Source organism: Bubalus kerabau, chromosome 1, assembly GCF_029407905.1.
Source record: "Bubalus kerabau isolate K-KA32 ecotype Philippines breed swamp buffalo chromosome 1, PCC_UOA_SB_1v2, whole genome shotgun sequence".
Taxonomy (NCBI): domain Eukaryota; kingdom Metazoa; phylum Chordata; class Mammalia; order Artiodactyla; family Bovidae; genus Bubalus; species Bubalus kerabau.
In genome coordinates, this window is record NC_073624.1 from 108,037,267 (window position 1) to 108,059,367 (window position 22,101).

The following is a 22,101-nucleotide window of genomic DNA, read 5'->3' on the forward strand; positions in this document are numbered from 1 at the left end:
TGGCTGCAGTCACCATCTGCAGTGATTTTGCAGCTCAAGAAAATAAAGTCTATCTCTGTTTCCATTGTTTCCCTGTCTATTTGCCTTGAAGTGATTGGACCAGATGCCATGATCTTACTTTTCTGAATGCTGAGTTTTAAGCTAACTTTTTCACTCTCCTCTTTCACTTTCTTCAAGAGGCTCTTTTGTTCTTCTTTGCTTTCTGCCATAAGTGTTATGCCACCTGCATATCTGAGGTTATTGATATTTCTCCTGGCAATCTTGATTCCAGCTGGTGCTTCATCTAGCCCAGCATTTCACATGATGTACTCTGCATATAAGTTAAATAAGCAGGGTGACAGTATACAGCCTTGATGTACTCCTTTCGCAATTTGGAACCAGTCTGTTGTTCCATGTCCAGTTCTAACTGTTGCTTCCTGACCTGCATACAGGTTTCTCAGGAGGCAGGTCAGGTGGTCTGGTATTCCCATCTCCTTCAGAATTTTTGACAGCTTGTTGTGATCCAGTCAGTCAAAGGATTTGGCATAGTCAATAAGGCAGAAGTAGATGTTTTTCTGGAACTCTCTCACTCTTTTCATGATCCAACAGATGCTGGCAATTTGATTCCTGGTTCAAATAAAGTTATAGCTCATCTAAATACATATTAGAAAATGAGCATAGTATTTCCTATGAGTATTTGACTGGAAAAAAAAAATATTGAGCACATCCCTACTTTAGCTGCTTTTTCTAGGAATGAGGAGTAACAATAAAACCAAAGTTAAAAAAATAATTTTATAATAAAAAATGGCTGTTTGGCTTGCAGTGAATATAATTTTTAATTATGTGCCTCAGAATTAGGAATTATAAAATATCTAAAAAAAAGACATATAAAACATGGGCCCTCTAAATTTTACTCTTTGTTTAAAAATCTCTTTTCCTTAATAGGTGTCAAACATATATCCTTAGCTTTCTTACAGAAATTCTTTCTCTAGAAAATGTTTCTGGGCAACTTTATATTCTTATGTTATTAGATTACTTAATTCAGGTAAGAAGCACTATGGGATTAGACATGCAAAGGGAAATTTGAGGAGTCATCTCTGTCAGAAAGTTATTAACCAATGTTTACTTGGAACCTAAGTCTGGGTCAGGCCTACAGGTAAACATAGTAAGACTGTCTTCTAATAAGACTGAAATGTAGTTAGATGCTCAAGATATTTTCCTAAGGAAATAACAAATTCTAACTGGAGTTCATGAGACAGGACTGAGAAAGGAGTGGAAGAAAGAGTTTGTTATACATTTCCTGAACAGAAACATTTTATCCATAGGTTCATTGTCTAGGAAAGGAGGGAATGAGTTGTTTGTTTTCATTTTATTTGGATAGACAGAAAATGTTCAGGCAGAGAGGGAGCTCTGACCTTGCAAATGTCATTGTGAATTGTCAAGGAAATTCTAATCCTTTATGATGTGGAAATTAAGATAATGAAGATCTGTTAGGAAAAGAACTTTTATTTATTTGATCATGTGTAGGATTGTTTCTGTCAATGTGAATAACTTACTCATGTATTACAGATTGCTCTATTTCCTGCATTGTTTATTGCATTGCTATATTCCATCACTTGGCCAATGTTTCAGCTTTAACTCACCTCTAATTAGATGGTTTTACATTCCTTCTCAAAATCATCAAATATTCTCATATGAAATATGAAATGTCCTTGATTGAGAATTGTTTTGTGTGAAATCTGTAGCTCTGAAAATGCTAGATAATTGTGGCTACATGAGCTGTTTGTTCTTCCCTAAGTCTGTTATTTTTCCCAATTGATCTGTCTTAAAAACATTAGCTATTTCTGTGAAATGTCCACATCAGCAATAGTTGAATTGACAATGAAACAGATGTGATGTAGTTTATATACTTTTGAATTGGTTTCTATGATGAGGGTGGGGAAGAGACAGTGAAGGTACTTGCCAAATGTCAAGTGAGAGAGAAGATGGAGATACATGAAAGAAAAGAAGAACTAGAGTAAAGAAATCCTGCTGAAAATTTGGTCTTAGGTCCTTCATTTTTATTTCTCCCTAGTTCCCAAGGCAAATGTCTTTTAATCATGTTCTTATACCTCTAAGTAAGTAAGTAAATAAATAAGAGTTTGTCACTCAGTCATGTCTCTCAACCCCATGAGAGCTGGTGGCATTCATGAGACTCCCATGAGACTCAGGCGGTTCCCACAAGACTGTAGCCCACCAGGCTCCTCTGCCCATGGGATCTCCCAGGCAAGAATACTGGAATGGGTTGCCATTCCCTTCTCCAGGGGATGTTCCCCACCCAGGGATCGAACCAGGGTCTCCAGCATTGCAGGCAGATTCTTTACCGTCTGAGTCACCAGGGAAGCCCTCTTATACCCCCATTCCAACCATTTTCTCTGCCTTGGGAGGAAAAGCTAGATTGGATGAGTATATACATGCAAATCAATTTCCTGTTGCTATTCCAAAGCGATGTTCTATAAAGGATGGGTAGAGGTACAGCTGTGAACATTCTTATTCAATATTAGAAGTTATAAATTCATACCCTTTACAGGTTTGTTGCTTTAGTTTTATCTTTCGTTTGTACTTTAGTTGATTATATTATAAATAAGTGCTTTGATTCTGTTTTCCAATATTTTGGAGAATCCTGTACCCATTGTCTTCTCCCAGAGGTGTATGCTCTGCTCCCAAAGATGTACTACTTCAGATTTGGCCTTAGATTATTTTATTGTATTAATATATTATAATGTACAGGAAACTGTACATAGAATATAAATAATTTCCCATATCCTGAGATTAGGATAGATTGGCTGTGATAGCAACCATAAAGAAAACACTGTCCTTGGTAAACAGAAATATTTGAAATTCATGAATTGTAATTTCCTGTGACTATTCTTTTTCTTTACTTGCTGCTTTTGTTTACATTTCTTTGAACAATGAGTGGAAAATCAGGTTTTAGTCTTTTTATGATGTATGATTCCTAATTCCCCATATCTCAGGAACCCTTGGTCAGAAAGTATACTTAAGAGTGAAAAATTTAGTAGTTAATTTAATTCTGCTGGATAGAACAATCTCTTGCTTTTGTGAAATGCTTTTATGTAAGAGAGACTTCAGTCATGTGTGAGTTGACTTCAGTCATGTGTGAGTTGTTTTGTTTCAATGCTGACATGCTGCCAATACACAGAAGATGGAAATCTATTTTGTGAATATGATTGATCTTGAATGAGGTCAAACTGCTTATTTCATTCAAATATGGTGCTAAATAAACTAGTTAATATGTTCACAGAGCACATACAAATATCTCAAATACACTGTTTATATTCATAAGTTAATGTGTTAATGAATCTTTCTCAGCGGGGTTCCATTATACACATCCCTTTGGGCTTATTATCTGAAATGCCTAATCTGTTAGACACTGTTTGGGGGTGGGGATTATAAAAGGTTAGAATTATTTGATTCCTCAGTTCTTTCCTTTGTGTATTGGCATTTTTCCTCCAAGGCATAAAGCATTTTAACTAAAAATATGCTTAAAGATTTCTTTCAGTCCAAATCTAGGACATATTTTTTTAAAAAAATAAATTGAGTACATTTGAGGATACAAGCAAAATAAAAAGCTAGCTAATTTAGGGCAAACTACACACAAATCAATGCTATAAGGATTTGTTCCATTAAGTAAAAATGTAACTCTATAGACATATGCTGATATTTTTGTAAAAGAAAAAAAAGATAAATATAACTGAACTAGAAAACAACCAACAGTCACATTTAATTATTGTCTCCATTATTTACACATTAAGAAAATCCTTGTAGTGCAACACTTAATATTCGAATTGCTTTACCAGTACTCAGTATTTCTCTATGAGAGAAAAACGTATTTGCATTTTTAGTAAAGTTTCCATAGTGGCTAGTACATTTTTTCCCAAGTCAACATCTCTCATAATACAGCCAAATTTATGCTTAGAGGATTGCTTGTTCACTGAGATAGCTGGGCTAGATAAAGAAGAAGGAAGAGTTTAAAGTATTGCAACTGATCACTGTTCAGTGTGATGCAGGAAAACAATCATGGAAATCAGAAAGCTTAATCAGAAGAATAAAATCTGTATATAAAATTAATCTCTCAGGAACCTTAATTATAAACATGGAAAGGCTCAGTACTTCAGTAACTGATACTGATTTTGCTCTGTTGTTTCTTCTTCTTCCTAGCAGTCTGATGACATCTCAGTCTGATTTCATAGTTTGTATTCCTGTTTGATTATAATAGCTGTCAGCTGTTACCCAGTTTGCTGGGTTAGGAGGAGGAAGGAGCACAGCCTCACTGATTTCCTTGGTCTCTTCCAGTTGTGCCTGCTAATAGCACCTCCTCAGCCGTGAAGTGCTGGAGAACGGCAACTCACTCTGCTTTCCTACAATTTTTGTGGTAAATCTATAAAACACTTTACCTTTCTCATATCCAGAGGCAGAAGAAGCATATTAGATGAAGGAGCTGCTGCTGCTGCTGCTAAGTTGCTTCAGTCGTGTCCGACTGTGCAACCCCATAGACGGCAGCCCACCAGGCTCCCCTGTCCCTGGGATTCTTCAGGCAAGAACACTGGAGTGGGTTGCCATTTCATTTTTCAATGCACGAAAGTGAAAAGGGAAAGTGAAGTCACTCAGTCGTGTCCGACTCTTAGCGACCCCATGGACTGCAGCCCACCAGGCTCCTCCGTCCATGGGATTTTCCAGGCAAGAGTACTGGAGTGGGGTGCCATTGCCAGGGCCTTTCAAAACTTGGCCTTTGAGAATTTAGTAACTTTGATCTCAACAGGGTGCTCAGTGCCTCTACCATTTCCTGCATTCTTTGGCAAACTCTGGAGACAAGACTATATGTCAATCAGTACCTCATACAAGTTGTACCTCATATAACCATTGTACCTTGGGGAATATATAGTGAAGGGAGATGGTTGTTAATAAGTGTAAAACTATATTGCAGCCAAATAAAGACAATGCATTCAGAAGTAATTTGAGTCATTAAATCCAAAAACCTAGATTCAATGGCATTCATTCATTCATCTAATCATATATTCACATTTCATTCAACAAATGTATTTGAACTTCTACTATTTGCAAGGCACAGTGAAGGAAGCAAGGAGTCTACAACACATAGCTCTTTTTTTCAACAAGCAATGGGTTCAGAAATGGACAATGTTATCTTAGTATCTCAGTATAAACTATGGTATAAAAAAGAGAATAGAATAGAAAAAGCCACTCATTATACAAGCTAGCTTATTAAAAAAGTAATGCAATATCCTTTGGAAGTAATTTTGAATTACATCAGCTTATGGAACATTTAAAAGGCATTTGGAAATTAGTCATATATTAAGCACACCTTTGCATTATGGGGAGAGGAGAGAAAATTTGTATTAAATTTTAATAATTCTAGGAGTCATAATCTTGAGATAAGTTAATGAAGGAAAAACAGGGTAAGAAAATACTGCCTTCAAAAAAAAGCAAGAAATGGGAGAAAAACTAATGTATCTGTTCATTCAGCAAAAGTAATTATCATCATGTAGGTCAATAGAACACAAATAAGAAAATGGTATTTATAAGCCCATAGGTTTCAACAATTACTCTAAATCCAAGTTAACTCATCTTTTTAAAACTATAAAACTGTGAGACTGAATAAAACATAAAATTCAAATATACACTATTTAAAAGGGACGAACTTTAAACCTAAAGACACAGAAATGTTAAAAGGAAAGGATGAGAAAAGGTAAACAGCTTAGTTAATGAAGGGAAGCATTGCCATACTGCATCAGACAAAGCAGGTGTTATGGTGAAACGTTTTCAAGAGAAAGGGAGGAACTTTCATAATGATAAAATAGGCCTCCAGGAAGATATCACAATTCTAAATCTACGTGCATCCAATAGCATAGTTTCAAAATATACAGGGAAAAAAAAAACTGACAAAAAAAAGACTGAAAAAAAAAATTGTTAGAAGAAAAACAATAGATGGATCTGCAATCAGAATACTGTTAAGAGCTGATGAACAAGCAGAAAACCATCAGTCAGGATTTAAAAGGTGTGCCGTCTCAATTTAACTGGCTTGACCTACTTGACATTATTTAGCATGCATATCTGCAGCCAACAATAACAGTAGATTCTTTCCATGAAGTGCCTCATGAAGCATCATGCAACATTGCACATATCATATTTATTGACACTGTAAGCAAGACTCATCAAATTTCATAGAGTTGAAATATGTTCTATTACCACAGTTAAAGGAAGCTACTAATTAATAAGTAAAAGACAAGGAGAAAACAGCCAAGACATTGTAGAGACATTGATCATAATTTAAAATTCTTTATTTTGATATAGACAAAAGATCAAATTTAAAACTAAAAACCTGCAATATATATAACATTATAAAAATATTTTAAAATGTCAACATTTATGATGTCACTTGAGTTCAATTGAAGGCATTTACTTCCTCATATTCAAGCATAGAGGCAGCATTGTGCAGTGATTAAGCAAACAAGATCAGTATGCCTAGCTGAGTTTTCCATTTAGCATCCTGCTAGCTGTGATCTTAAACAAAGTACTTAACCCCACTAAACTTCAGTTCGCTGCCCTGTAATACAGGATAATGATGGTGCTTATATTACTGTCTGCCTGTGAAGATTAAAATGATAATGTAGATAAAGTGAGTTACACATAGCAGAGCGTATATTTCCAGAGAATTTGGTGGAATGCATTCAATCCATAATACATTCCTCTTGTTCATTCTCTCAGATTCTACAGAATGCAATTAGGCAAGGTATTTTTTGGAATTCAGGAGACATGTCCTGGGGCAAGTGTTCTTTAAAGCAACACTGTAATAATTCTTTAATATCCTACTTACTGCATTTGTTTGCCTTCAGAAAAGTTAAATTTATAGCAAAATTAAACGACTGCAATTGTAAACACCCTTCACTTGATAGTAAAAATAGCTCAAAAATTATTTCCTTTTTTGTCTTTTTATTATTTGTATCTGAAACAAACACCATGATAGCTAGGTGAGCTATGTCCTGTTTCTTGGTCCAACATTCAAAACTGAAAGTATTAGAAATGTTCTCAATAAGCTATAGCGATTTGGGGATGAAAACATCTGACTGCAATGCAATCTCATAAAATAAGATGAACATTTCCTATCAGAATTTGATTGACTTTACCAACAGACTTATTTTAAGACATGCTATTTGACTACCATTTTTGTGAAATTGAAAAGACAGAAATTTTAAAAAAGAAATAATTATGAAATTATAAGTATGTCTACTATTTTTATGCTTGAGAAACTCTAAAATCTGTTAAGAATGGTCTACTTAATTTTAAGAGCAACATGATCTCTGTTCAGACAAATATACTAAGTCTCTGTTGACCTAGTATAATGTGAACAATCCCAAAACTTCTAAATAATAAAAATGCCCAAATATGAGAAATTTATCGTTTTTAAAGTGTCAGTTTGTATTAATTTTCTATTGCAAGATGACAATTACCTCAACTTCAGTGGCTTAAAATAACATCCATTAGCTCAGAGGTCTGTTGGTGAGAAGTTCATGCATGTGGCTATGACTGGATTCTCTGCCTGGGGTCTTACAGGCTAAAGCCAAATTATCAGAAAGGCTGAGTTCTAGGCTAGAGATTCTGGGGAAAATTTTTCTTCCACTTAATCCTGTCTCTGCATACCATCAATCATTTTTGGAGGGATAGGAGAATGATAAAATGATTGAGAAATATAAAAGAACATTCAGAGGTTTAGAACAGCCAATAGACCAACTGAATGTAATAACGAATTCGGAAAGAGAATGGCACATACCCAGTTACTCAAGGAAAATGTATGTTGAACCCCTCATGACATTAATGAACTCCTCATGATGTTAACAGAATCTTTATTCATAATAGTCAAAACTAGGAAACAATACATTCGCTTATCACAGTGAATGGATAAACAAATTGTGGTATATCCATACCCTGGCATAGCATTCAGCCAAAAAAAAAAAAAAATGACCGATTCATACAATAACACACTGAATCTGAAAAATATTATACTGAGCAAAAATGCCAAACACAAAGAATATATACTGTATTGAGACAGACTGAGACCTGGGACCCTTTGGTGCAGGGCTGGCACCTGGACAAATGTCTCCTCAGGCAACAAAATACAAAGAAGCTCTAAGAGACCAAAAATAATTGTGTGTATGTGCAATTGGACCAATTCTGGACAAAAGATACAAAAAGACAAATAGCCCAACTTCTGAAGAGCCAGGAGCAAAAGCAGGGTACTATGCATACCTCCCGGAGAAGGCAATGGCACCCCACTCCAGTGTTCTTGCCTGGAAAATCCCATGGACAGAGGAGCCTGGTAGGCTGCAGTCCATGGGGTCGCTGAGGGTCGGACACGACTGGGCGACTTCACTTTCACTTTTCACTTTCCTGCATTGGAGAAGGAAATGGCAACCCACTCCAGTGTTCCTGCCCGGAGAATCCCAGGGACAGGGGAGCCTGGTGGGCTGCCGTCTATGGGGTCGCACAGAGTCGGACACGACTGAAGCGACTTAGTAGTAGTAGTAGTAGTATGCATACCTCCTGCACACAACATCACATAATGAGTAAGCAAATCACTTAACTTACCCCTCAGGCCCAGACCCTGGACACACCCTACCCTCAGCCCATATTAGAACCAGCTCACTACTCCCTCAGTGAGCCAGCTAGCAAGTGAAACTGTTACTTTTTCTTGCTCCCCCTTGCTGTAGCAGGAGCCCCAATAAAGCCTTGCCTGAATTTCTTGTCTGGCCTTTGATCAATTTCTATTGATCAAGAATCCTGGTTGGTAACAGTATGATCCTATTTATATGAAGTTCTAAGAAGGACAAAATTAAGTCTAATGACATTATGTCTAACATTATGTCTAATGACATAAATGAGGGTTTCCCAGGTGGTGCAGTGGTAAAGAATTTGCCTGCAATGTGGAAGACCTGGGTTCTATCCCTGGGTAGGGAAGATTCCCTGGGAAGGGAATGGCAAACCTCTCTAGTATTCTTGCCTGAGAATTCCACGGACAGAAGAGCCTGGTGGGCTACAGTCCATGGGGTTGCAAAGAATCGAACAGGACTGACTAACACTAGATCAATGATTTCTTGGGGATAGTAGTGTGTTCAGTTGACAATAAGGGGGTCACAAGGGAACTTTTAGGGTGATAGCAATTGTCTTTATATTGATTATGATGGTGAATACACTGGTGAATATGGTTGTTGAAATCTGATCAAACAGTACACTACCTTAAATGTATTTTATTGTATATAAATTGTGCTTCAGTAAAGTTGGAATAAGAGTACGTTGCAAAAATTATATATCTAAGTGTAGCCTAACCTTTTTTGTTCCTCTGCTCTTCATTTATTTAAAACTTTTGATTATATTACTATTTTTCACCATACTTTTCAACAGATTTTAATACCACTGTTTCATCATAAAAATTAAATAATTTTTATCATGCTGACCTAGTCTTTTGCTATTTAATGCATTGTATGTTTATTTCCTAGAACAGAGTTTATAAATAAATCTGCCCCTTATTAAGCCCTGTTTATTCAAATTTACCTCTTTTTGTGTGTAGCATGCAGTGTAGATGATTATAATTTCTACTGATGTAGTTCAGTCCATAGTATGTTAAATTCCAGAGAACTCAAAAATCAGAGTAGAATGGATATCTATTTATATACACTGGTATTATTGTTTTTATTTCATCTCAATTTGCTGAAAATAGTTAAACCAGTTGGTGCCAAGTCTTCTTTATTATTAACCCTAATTTCCTTTTAGATATCTGAGTTAGCAATTACCATCTCAAGCAACATCATCACTGCCATCATAGCTAATATCACATCATACTATGCCTGGCACTGTGCAAGTACATTCTTCACTGCATTTTTTGTATTTTCACACTAGCTTTGTATTTGCAAATCAAAGTTCAAATTAGTGAGATACTTCATTTTTGCATTTAGTACAAGAATTTCCTTGTTATGGTTACTTTCTAACCAATGTCTATAAGATCAAAAGGAATATCATTATAGTTAACCATAATAAAAATAAGATGTCGGTTTAAATCCTTATATCATTTTTGAATATTATGAGACTCCATTGAATAAAGTAATAAGGTATTGTCTTTTTTGAAGAGAAGACTTCTGAGCACAGAATTTTGACTTAAAATTCAAGTAAACCAGGTTCTTTAAGAACCCCTCATGATGTGCCTTTCTACAATTCTTCCTCTAAGTTGACTCATAAGGCATCTTGGGAAAATGTTAAGAAATTCATCTTAGACTCAAAGCTGTGACTTTGATGTATAAGCTTTCACGAAAGCATTTAAGCATTTCGCCCCAGGCTGAAAAACTCATCTAAAAAACCAGGCAAAGTTCTTGTTAGCCAGCAAAATAAAATGTGATTTTTGTTTACAGTTATCAGAGTAGACAGCCTGTACTTATGCCATTCTAAGAGTAGGGAATATATGTATCCTAAAGGATGCCAAGGGAGCTTAGAGGAGAGGAGCAGCCGTTTTATCGGAGGAGACACTGTTGACCCTGTAACAGTGGGAGCTGCACACAGAATGGGGATATAGCATACTGCTCGCTTAGGAGAATGGATGCAAGAGGGAAAGCATCCGAATATTCAGATGCAATGGGCGAACACTTGAAAAAAGAGTCAGGTCTGTGCCTAGAAATAACACAGAGCTTACAGTTATATAGCCACAAGCCTTTACATCTTCACCCCTTCAAGAGGTTTAAAAATCAACTGGAATTGAGCTACCCAAAGCTGGCATTCTAAACCCAATTTAATTTGCCTAGGTTTCAATCAGGGACTATCTGTAAAACATATTGCACACAATTCATAATTTAGTGCATAAAATGATAAGATAGACACTGCACAAGAAACATTGATTTGGTTTGAAATGTAATATTCGATGATTCATTTAAATTACAACAGCCTCTGACAGTGGAAGATTAGGAGGTTTATAACATATCTTGAAAAATCTTGCATTTATTCTTTACATATTCAATCCAGATTACTGACTGGAAGAGTATTTAACTACCATAGTCTCAATCTCAGCTGTGATTCTAGGAGTCGATGAAAATACAATTATCCATGCTGGCTAGACAGAATTGCCAGGGGGCATAATTAAGGGAGGCATTTAGCTAATTGCTTTCTGAAAGAGAATAAAATGATTTGAGTGGAGTCAAGAGTTCATATGGGTCTCCAGAGAGAACCATCCATCCTCAGAAAAGAAAAAGAGAGAGAAAGAAAATAAAACACAGTGCATTATGGCACACATGTCATATATGCATGAGGCAAAACTGTAGGCTGAAGGAAGGGAAAGAGTGATTGCAAGGGAGGAGGGAGTATTTGACATAGGCAGTAACCCCTGAGTACCACTTGCCAAAGCATTTTCTTTGAAGTATATTGAGAGATGTTCTTTGAACAGGATTTTCCCCACTTAAATGTGTTGGGTAAACAGCACAACGTTTTCCTCTTTTTGATTCAAAATATCTCTAGACTCTCTCAGACTTTGAGTTCTAAAGCAAAAATAAATGTTTAACACTCAATCGTCTACATTTTGAATATATTTTGAGACTTCATACCATAAAGTATTTCTTATTTGAAGTATTTCTTTTTTGAGGGGATCTTTAGCCAGAAGGTTTTACTATCCATGCTGTTTAAAGAACCCAACTGTAGGAGACAGCAGAAATAAATGGAATAGTAAGGCCTGTGTGCTCAGTGGTGTCTGACTCTTTATGACCCCATGGACTGTAGCCCTCCAGGCTCCTCTGTCCGTGGGATTTTACAAGCAAGAATATTGGAATGGGTTATTTCCTCCTCCAGGGGGTCTTCTCAAGCCAAGAATCGAATTTGTGTCTCCTGCATTGGCAGGTGGATTCTTTACCACCGTACCACCTGGGAAGTCCAGCCTTAGAATGTTATATATCTGGGAAAATAAATTATAGCTCCATATGCTAATATGAATATAGCTTTTGAGCTAACTTAGGTTATACATGTATGTCATAAAACTATATATAGTATAAGTTTATATAAAATTTAAACAGGCAAAACTAGCAATTATATTACTTAAAGACATATCTAGATAGTAAATGTTAAAGAGTGGAGTGATTATTACAAAAATTAGAATAGTGATTATCTGTTGGGGAAAGAAGGGAGATGGGATGGTAAACTAGACACGCATGGTGGAGATCAGGGGGTCTCCTGAGCTAGTTGCGATGCTTCATTTCTCAGCCTGGCTGGTAGTTATATGAATGTCTATAATTGTTCTTTATATTGTACATACATACATATTTAAATACAGCTTTAGTTTGTAAATATGCATGTGTGAACACACACAAACGCATGCTCTCTCTCTCTCTCTCCCCCCCACACACACACGCACACAAACTCTAAGGCATAGCAGTAACAAGGCATTCCTGAGCTACAAAAGGTGAATTTTCTGAGTACTTAGTGGGGAAAAGTAAACTTCTTCAGAAATGTTTGCTGTATTTTTATAGTAAGTATTAAGAATAAATATAGCTGAAGCTATTGAAATAGAAAATACTGTAATTTAAACTCTAATTTGAACAACTGCAGAAACTGAATACTCTGGTTAGTAGTTATATCAAGTGGTACACAGAATGGGATGACAAAGTATAGACGATAGATCAACATGTGACAAAGAAGATCATGAAATGAAATCGAGCCAAAATAACAGAAGAAAAATCAGGGCAAAAATGTGAAGCTTTTTGTCCATTACATGTTGAAGAAGGGTTTGATTTAATATTGAAAAAAATCTCTGTTAGAATATGAAAATTATTATTCAAATAGTCACAATTTTTCTGTAGAAAATGACAGGAATTCAATCAAAACTTAGGCAAAATAGGGGAACTTTTGGCTTCTGTAATTAACCTAAAGGAAGAAAAGGGAGGAGCTGATCTGAGGGGTTCTTGAACAACGAACTCAAACATAAGTCTTTCCATATTAACTTCTCTCTTTTTCACTGTTTAATTTTTGCTTTGTTTTTATTTGCTCTTTCTCCATATATTTTGTTTTCTGGGAAAGAGAGGCAGTAGTGGACGAGGGAGTCCAGAATTTCTATGTAATGTGTATTACGTAAGTGTGGAAAAGGAAATGGCAAACCACTCCAGTATTCTTGCCTGGAGAATCCCAGGGACAGAGGAGCCTGGAGGGCTACAATCCACGAGGTCGCAAGAGTTGGACAGGACTTAGCAACTAAACCACCACCAACAACATATATGTGTGTAATACCCATCACATTCATGCATTACCAATTCTTGGCTTTGCCTCTGTTTCCCAACTGACTAAGACAGTTGAGGCTTATGATGGCCTACAGAAACCTGTAAACTGATTTTTCTGTGCCTCATGCACTTTCATGCTCTATCTCCCACCTGATCACCTGGTAACATCTAACTCCTTGCAGGGTTTTACTGCACCCACTACCTGTTGCCCCTCTACTTTTCCTGTTTAGAAAACCTCCTCCTCTTCACTTAAACAGTGCTCTGTGTCAAAGTGCTGAGGCTTTTATTTTGGTCAATGACAACTCCAATCTTCCATTTGTTCAAACCAAACACCTTGTTAGCTTACTTTTCCCCTCTTTTTATTTAACAATTTGGTTCATCACCAATTTCTTGTAGTTTTACCCTCCAACCATGTCTTATACTCTTCACCATGGTCATGGTGAAGTTTATTATCTTGCCTTACCTAGATTATTTTAAGAGCCTCCTGAACTGACTCCCTAGGAGATATTTTTGCATTTCCCCTATCTAATTCTATATAAAAAGAGTCTTTACTAAAAACAGTATTATGTATAATATTTTCCTTAGCAATCCAGTGCATCTCCCCATATACACACTTCTTTTTGGCAGTTATTTTGTAGATATGTCAAGAAATGATGCTTGAACTGAGCTAACTTAGGTGTTTTTTCTTAGTCCTTAGAGGAGGTTCAGTTCTGTATGATGAAGACATCACACACACACACACACACACACACACACAAACCTCTGGGAACCTCATATTCTATTGCATCTTAAGCCTTGTGCAATTTAATAGAATTAAGCTTGATAATTTCTTTTTTAAACATATCACTTAGTATAATCCCTAGGTACATCAAGATTACTTTCAAACTATTTTGATTTGTTTTGATTATTATAGCTGAAATTAAACTCAAAATTCATATGGCCCTAGAGAATTATTCCATTTCCCTTTAGCTTACCAAGGGCTCTGTCGTCCCACATCAGAGGATAAGATCACTGGATGGCATCACTGACTCAATGGACATGAGTTTGAGTAAACTCTGGGAGTTGGTGATGGACAGGGAGGCCTAGCATGCTGCAGTCCATGCGGTCGCAAAGAGTCGGACACGACTGAGCGACTGAACTGAACTGAACTACCAAGGGCTTCCCTTGTGGCTCCGATGGTAAAGAATCAGCCTGCAATGCGAGAGACCTGGGTTCAATCCCTGGGTTGAGAAGATCTCCTGGAGAAGGGAACAGCTACCCACTCCTGTAGTCTTGCCTGGAGAATTCCATAGACAGAGGAGCCTGGAGGGCTATAGCCCATGGGGTAACAAAGAGTCAGACACTGAGTAACTATCACTGTTTTTCACTTTAGAAGAAGAAAAAGTGATATGCTTTGGGAGGCTCTTTGATATGCTTTGGGAGGCTCTTTTCTGCCTATAGCAGAGGCAAGGGTATTTATATTTTCTTGAGGGTCGAATGATAGCTGTACGGCAGAGAAGGCCATCTAGGAGGTAATTTAAATTTTTCCTGACTGACTATCCAGAGAGAGTACAAACCCAATAAAAGGATGAGTTATACCAATCCCAAGAGCAGGGAGAGAACTATAAAGGGCCCACCAAAGAAATCTACATCATCCTGTAATGAGAATGTATTGGAATGTTTCTCTAGTGTGACTTCCAAGGCCCCAAAACATCTACATGAGCATGAGCTAAGTCCAGAGCAAGTGGACTTTAAACATCCTCCAGTGGCTGATATAAAATGCCAGAATACAAGAAAAATCTTTTTCCTCTCTTTTCCTACTCTTCATCAGGCAAAAACCAGAGGCCCCCTACTGCGTGAGGAAAGAGGAGGAGCTGTCAAGCTGGGGAAGAGAGAGCAAGTCATTAAGCATCAAGTTTTCCTTCTCAGGCCTCCCACTGCAGCAAGCCCATGTGGGGAGAAGAAACACACATTTACTCTAAAGAAATTTGAATTATCACTATTGTCTTCCAATAAATAAAAACATTTTTTTAATGAACAGAACTGTTTTAACCCCATTTCATTTTCTTATTTACATAATCTAATTTTAATCTTTAACATGTTTCACCATCAGAATAAGTAGCTGGCAATCATGGAGATAATGATAATTAAATATTTAAGTGGAACTACAAATAATAATATAAGAATTTGCTGGTGTTAAAGCTTTGGACAGGGGGGTGTTTTCTCCATTTATAACAAGTGTAAGCATTGCATACATTTATTTATTAAGAGTTTTATAATTTTGAGACTAGGTTGTTGGTCTATTAGTTGGTAAGTAAAAAAAAAAAAAAAACAAATCAACTTTGAAACAATTTCATTCTTCCTTCCTGATTTCTTTTTGTTTTTATCTTCTTAAAATGCTGAGAACTATATTCAGACTGCCTAGTTCTTAGCACAAGTAATATGCTATTTCATGTTTAAATATTCAAACTCTATTTCTGACTCAATTTATACTAAACTCCAGTTGATTTTTTTTATTATTATGTGCATATTTCCAGTAAGTGATTTCCTCAGTTAGGTCTGAGGTTTAATTTAAGCCATCAGTATGTAAACTCTTTCCAAAACAGTGAATAAACCTAATTAAATCATGGGGATATGTGAAATTGGTAAGAAAAAGAATACAGAAGAAAACAAATGGGACATAAGAGTGGTTGGTATACCATTTATTTAATTAAACCAAGTTCAATTTTAATAGTCATATATTTAAAGCACACAGTAAATATCTTATTTATTTTTTTTAGATATATTCTTGCTCAGGAGGACCATCGGGAAAGTTTTCAGACTATACTTTGAGAGCATTCTGGCAGAGAAGGATAAACTACACTATTTAAAGTTATGAAACCCATTATCATCTTGGCTTTACCTGCTGAAATAACTTCAAAATTGTTTGAACAATATTTTTTCTCTTTCCAGAATCTTTCATTACAGAACCATATTACTGTATTGTAGTACTAAGTGGTGAATAATTCCATACATGTCGTTTCCATTGCATTGCATTTACAGGAACTTTGGATGCCTTCAACAAATAAAACGGTAGGCCCTCTCTATATTACTTAAATTGCCAGAGTTATACAGTGTTAGCCCATACAGATGCCTGTGTATGGCAACCCACTCCAGTACTCTTGCCTGGAAAATCCCATGGACAGAGGAGCCTGGTGGGCTGCCGTCTATGGGGTCGCATAGAGTCGAACATGACTTGAGCGACTTCACTTTGACTTTTCACTTTCATGCATTGGAGAAGGAAATGGCAACCCACTCCAGTGTTCTTGCCTGGAGAATCCCAGGGAGGGCGGAGCCTGGTGGGCTGCCGTCTGTGGGGTCGCACAGAGTCGGACACGACTGAAGCGCCTTAGCAGTAGCAGCGGCATACTAGATGAATCCCCCCTAACACACATAAAAAGAAGTAACCAGAATGGCAACATTTTGTTGTTGTTGTTGCTTACTTGCTAAGTCACGTCTGGCTCTTTTGCACGCCCATAGCCTGCCAGGCTCTACTGTCTGCAGGATTTTCCAGGCATGAATACTGGAGGTGGTTGCCATTTCCTTCTCCACGGAAGGTTCCCTATCTCCTGTAGCTCAAACCCTGTCTCCTGCACTGGGCAAGCAGATTCTTTACACGGAGCCACCATTCTGTGAAATGAAAGCAAAATTCTAGATCAAGGGACATTTATGAATAGGTCATAGCTTCTAGAAACGTTACCAGGACCATTTCAATTTTGTTTAGCTGTTGCAAAAGGACATTCTCCAAACGCAACGGCTGATGCACGGAATCATGATACCTTTTGAGATTTTCATTTGTTTCTCTTATTGTACTTGATAGTAGCTTCAAGTTCAGAGCGTTCTGACATAAAAGGAAAGCTTAACATAACCCTGCAGCATATTCTGTTATAGCAATCAATTTTCTCATGGTCACAGGGTTTGAGAAATAAGGGTAGTTTCTCATTAGGAAGATATTTTTGCAACCAGTAAACCTAACTAAAAACATTTTAACCAATAGTGCCGCTTAAGAAAGTACTGTCAGATAGTTGAAGAAACTCATTTTTTTGGTATTGGCGGCAAAGGGTAAACAGAACCTGATTGTGGCTGTCTCGCTGTTATTGATTTATTTTCTTCAGATATGGATTAAAGGAATAACTTCTTTTTCTTGATACAAAGTCTGGGGTATCCTTGAAGCTAGATGTTTTAAGCAAGAATCTAGCGTCTGTTATATATCGAAATAATTAGGATTCCTACTTTTGGGAATTCTATTTTGATTTCATTGCTAGCTTTTAGGGAATACATTATTCCCTTTAGGTGATTTGAAAGTTTCAAACTACTCAAAGCAGAAAATTACTTTGAAGTGTTTCTTTTAAACTGACAATATTTATGATTCTCTCTCTTGTATACTGATTCTATCTCTCATTCCATGAACTTTTACTAGGAGCCTTCTGGATGTACAGACTAGTATAACATATTAAGATTTTTCTATATGGCAATCATAAAACAAACATGTAATAAGTAGCTATAGATTATACAAATTAAAGATATTATAAACTTTATGTATGCCTTTGAAGGTAACAAAGCAAAAATTGTATCATGATTTAGACAACCTAAAAAACCATACAGAGATAAAGAATAGCTACATGTGATTTGTTTATACATTTAGATATCAAATTTACATCACAGAGTACTCTCAGATGAGATAAACAGTGATGAACCAAAACAAAAAAAGATATGATCTCTCCTCTCACAATAATTCCAAATGTATTGTAATGTAGCAATAGAGCCCTTTTAACTGACTGATTCATTGATTGACTGATTCATTCAAACAGAGAACCCTTTGAGCGGACACTGTACTTATGAAGTGTAAAGAGATATAACCCTGTTAATGAGTCACTCACATTTCATTAGAAAAAGCAGACCTGTAAACACATATTACATTACACTGTACAACATACTGAATGTTATTATCAGAGTTTTACATGGGTACCTTAAAAACTGCTATTACCTTTCCTGTTGGAATCAGGAAATTTTTTTTTCCTCAAAGTATGTAACATTTGACAGAGACTCAAAAATACAAGTTGATGATTTTCAGATAGAGAAAAAAGGTTGTTCCAAGATGAGAGTTGTAACTTGAATGTGAGTTTAAAGAATGGTGGGCTACACAGGCCAGATGGCAGACAGTGAGTGGGAATGAAAGGGATGACAGGAGATAAAACTATTGGGTCCAGATGTTGAAGGACTGTGAGTGCTCTAAAAGAAAGTTGAAATCTTTTTCTATTTTGTTTTTGATGCAGATAACATGTAAAAATCAGTATGGCTAGATTTGGTACAGCCACTATGGAGAACAGTGTGAAGATTCCTAAAAAATTAAAAAATAGAACTACTGTCTGATCCTGCGATCCCACTTCTAGGCATGAATCTGGAGAGAACTATAATTTGAAAAGATATATGCACCCCAGTATTCATAGTAGCACTATTTACAGTAGCCAAGGCATGGAAGCAACCTAAATGTCTATTGCAGATGAATGGATAAAGACTATGTGGTACAAGTACACAACGGGAGTGGAGGGGAAGCTACAGGGACAGAGCTCCCGAGTGCAACTCTGGAGAGGGTCATCTCACTCTTTCTTATGTGTCCTGGAACACCTGCTTTCTCTAACATGGAAAGACATACTATAGAAACTGGAGGTTGTGGTTTATCTCCAAGACAAACACCTCAACACTGAAACACCTTTGACTGTGGAGTCACTTCTGTTCTGTCACCCTAGTGCTATTGCCCTTTGCCAAGAATACTTTTTTTTTGGGGGGGGGCACTGAGCAGCATGTGGGATCTTAGTTCCCCCACCAGGGATCAAACCCCTACCCTGTGCATTGGAAGTGAAGATGGCATTGAAATATGTATAATACCATATATGAAACGAGTCACCAGTCCAGGTTCGATGCAGGATACTGGATGCTTGGGGCTGGTGCACTGGGATGACTCAGAGGGATGGTATGGGGAGGGAGGAGGGAGGAGGGTTCAGGATGGGGAACACGTGTATGCCTGTGGCGGATTCATTTCGATATATGGCAGAACCAATACAATATTGTAAAGTTTAAAAATAAAATAAAAAATGAAGAAAATAAACAAACAAACAAACAAAAATGAAGTAATGCCATTTGCAGCAATGTGGATAGATCTAGGGATTACCATAAGTGAAGCAAACCAAACAGAGACAGGCAACCATCACATAATATCTCTTATAAGTGGAATCTAAAAAATGACACAAATGAATTTATAGACAAAAGAGAAACAGACAAACAGGCATAAAAAACAAGCTGATAGTTACCAAAGGTAAAGGAGAGGGAGGGATATATTAGAAGTTTAGTACTAACATATTGTATATACTGCTATATGTAAGACAGATAAGCAACAGAGACCTACTATAGAGCACAGGGAACTATACTAAATATTTTTTAATAACTTCTAATGGAAGAGAATCTGAAAACATAAATATATATGTATGTTTAACTGATTCACTTTGCTGTATACCTACAACTAGCACAACACTGTAAATCAACTATATTTAATCAATCAATGAAGTAAATACCATTAAAAACTCAGAACCCATATTAAAAAGAATAGATGAAATTTTATGTTTATCCTATTTTGGGGGCTCTATCTTGTACTTTGCCTCCCTAGGCCTGAGCAATGCCTCCATCATGTTCTAAAGGTGTTTCATTGTGGTTGTCTTTAATAGAAATACTGTTTAGGACACCCCTGAAAAACAAAGCTTTGCTGTGTAGTTTTAACGTTTTAACATTTTGTGAGTTGACCTGCATGTGAATCATGTAACAATTTGAACACATTTGCATGTATGATGCATAGGCTGAGAAAGTGGATGAGAGGCAACAAGTTACTTAACTATTTGAGAACAAAATCTTGCCAAGCAAATGCCCATCAAAATGGTTGTTATTTTTTTCCTACTTGGGAGGAACAAAATAGTTGAAACATAAATTAGTCCTTCTGAAGAGAGAGAGATCATGGTGAATTGGTGGCTTTTTAAGGGGTATCATTATTAGTATTCTGGTGTTTTTTTTTGTTGTTGTTTTGAAACTTTTGGGCCCATTATATGATGTCTAGGAATTAAAAACATTTTTTTTTCCCCCAAAGCTGCCCGTCTTGGTCTCTTAAGAGAGAAGCTGCCTTTTTGTAATCAGATAATTACCCACCCTGGTTTCTTAGCACTTTACTGGTGAGATCTTTTGCTTGAATTGTTTTAAAATGTGTACAGAATTGGAGTTGCGTCCTCTCCTTTGTGTTACGAAGGGGAAACAAACTAGAATTTTTACCCATAGTCATCCTTTCTGAACCCAGCTCTGTCGATCTTCTTCCTGGCATGGTGATTGGGCTTGCTCTTTTGTAATAGAGAATACTGACAAAAATGACATTATTAATTCACCTCATTTCCTTCTTTATTTGGGCATTTCATTTTCAAATAGAAAGGTCACAACTAAGTAATAAGATAGCAAAATAGAAAGACTCAGAGCATATGCCCTGCTGTTGATCTTCTTTCTTATGTAACATAATAATTATGCTTGAGAGAAAAATGGTCCAAACCATGCTTTTATAGGGACAGCTTATCAAGCTGGTAATTATTTTTCCAGATGAAAGAATTATGTGGAGCAAAAGGACAAAAAGTGCCCCTGATGTGTGAGGCAGAAATGTTATGTTCTACTCAGGCAATCTTGCAACCAACTCTTGTTCTTTAGTGCTATCTGGCTTATCTTTGGGCTTTGCTACACTGTGCATGCATGCATAATGAGTCGCTTCAGTCATGTCTGACTCTGTGTGACCCTAAGGACTGCAGCCTGCCAGGCTCCTCTGTCCTTGCGATTACCCAGGAAAGAGTACTGAGGTGGGTTGTCGTTCCCTCATCCAGGGGATCTTCCCAAGCCAGGTATTGAACCTGCATCTATGTCTCCTGCATTGCCAGGTCAGTTCTTTACCACTAGCGCCAGCGGGGAAGCCATTACTACACTGTAGGGAAAGTTAAATTTACTCTATATCACCCTACTATCATTGTCCAGCTTCATGGTCTACCTTAGAAATAGGGCCATATGCAATCCATCCTCAGTATAGCAATGATACATGGTATATAGTAATAATGATCTTATGACACAGCTGTGAGAGATTTATGGTAAAACCAACTGCTCCAATTCACTGCCCTGGAATGCCCACTTTGGTACTTACTGCACAGTAATTGACCCACTCCAGTGTTCTTGCCTGGAGAATCCCAGAGGCAGGGGAGCCTGGTGGGCTTCCGTCTGTGGGGTTGCACAGAGTCGGACATGACTGAAGCGACTTAGCAGCAGCAGCAGCATAGTAATTGATGAAAAGATATGGAGGGAGTCAGGGATCCAGGGCCTAGTTACATATTACACACTCAAGAGTAACCTGAGCTGTTTTACACCAGTTAGCTAGCATGCCACCTGGATTTCTAATAGGCATACCAAATCCACGGAGTGCAAAGTAACCTCCAGATATCCATCTCCCATTTCTGCTGTCTCATAGACTTTCTCATCTCTATACATGGCAATTTTGGCTCACCAAAATGCTTGGAAACACTTTCAATACCTCTTTATTCTCACACCCCTAATGTAATTCCTTAACATATGCTGCTTAGCTCTACTTTTCAAAATATATTGAGACTTTAAGAAATTGTCACTACTTCTTTGCTATCAGGTCTCATCTGCATTATTTTAATAACTTCTCAATATATCCCCATTTCTATCATCAAAGGTTGCCCACCTTTCAGTTCAGTTCAGT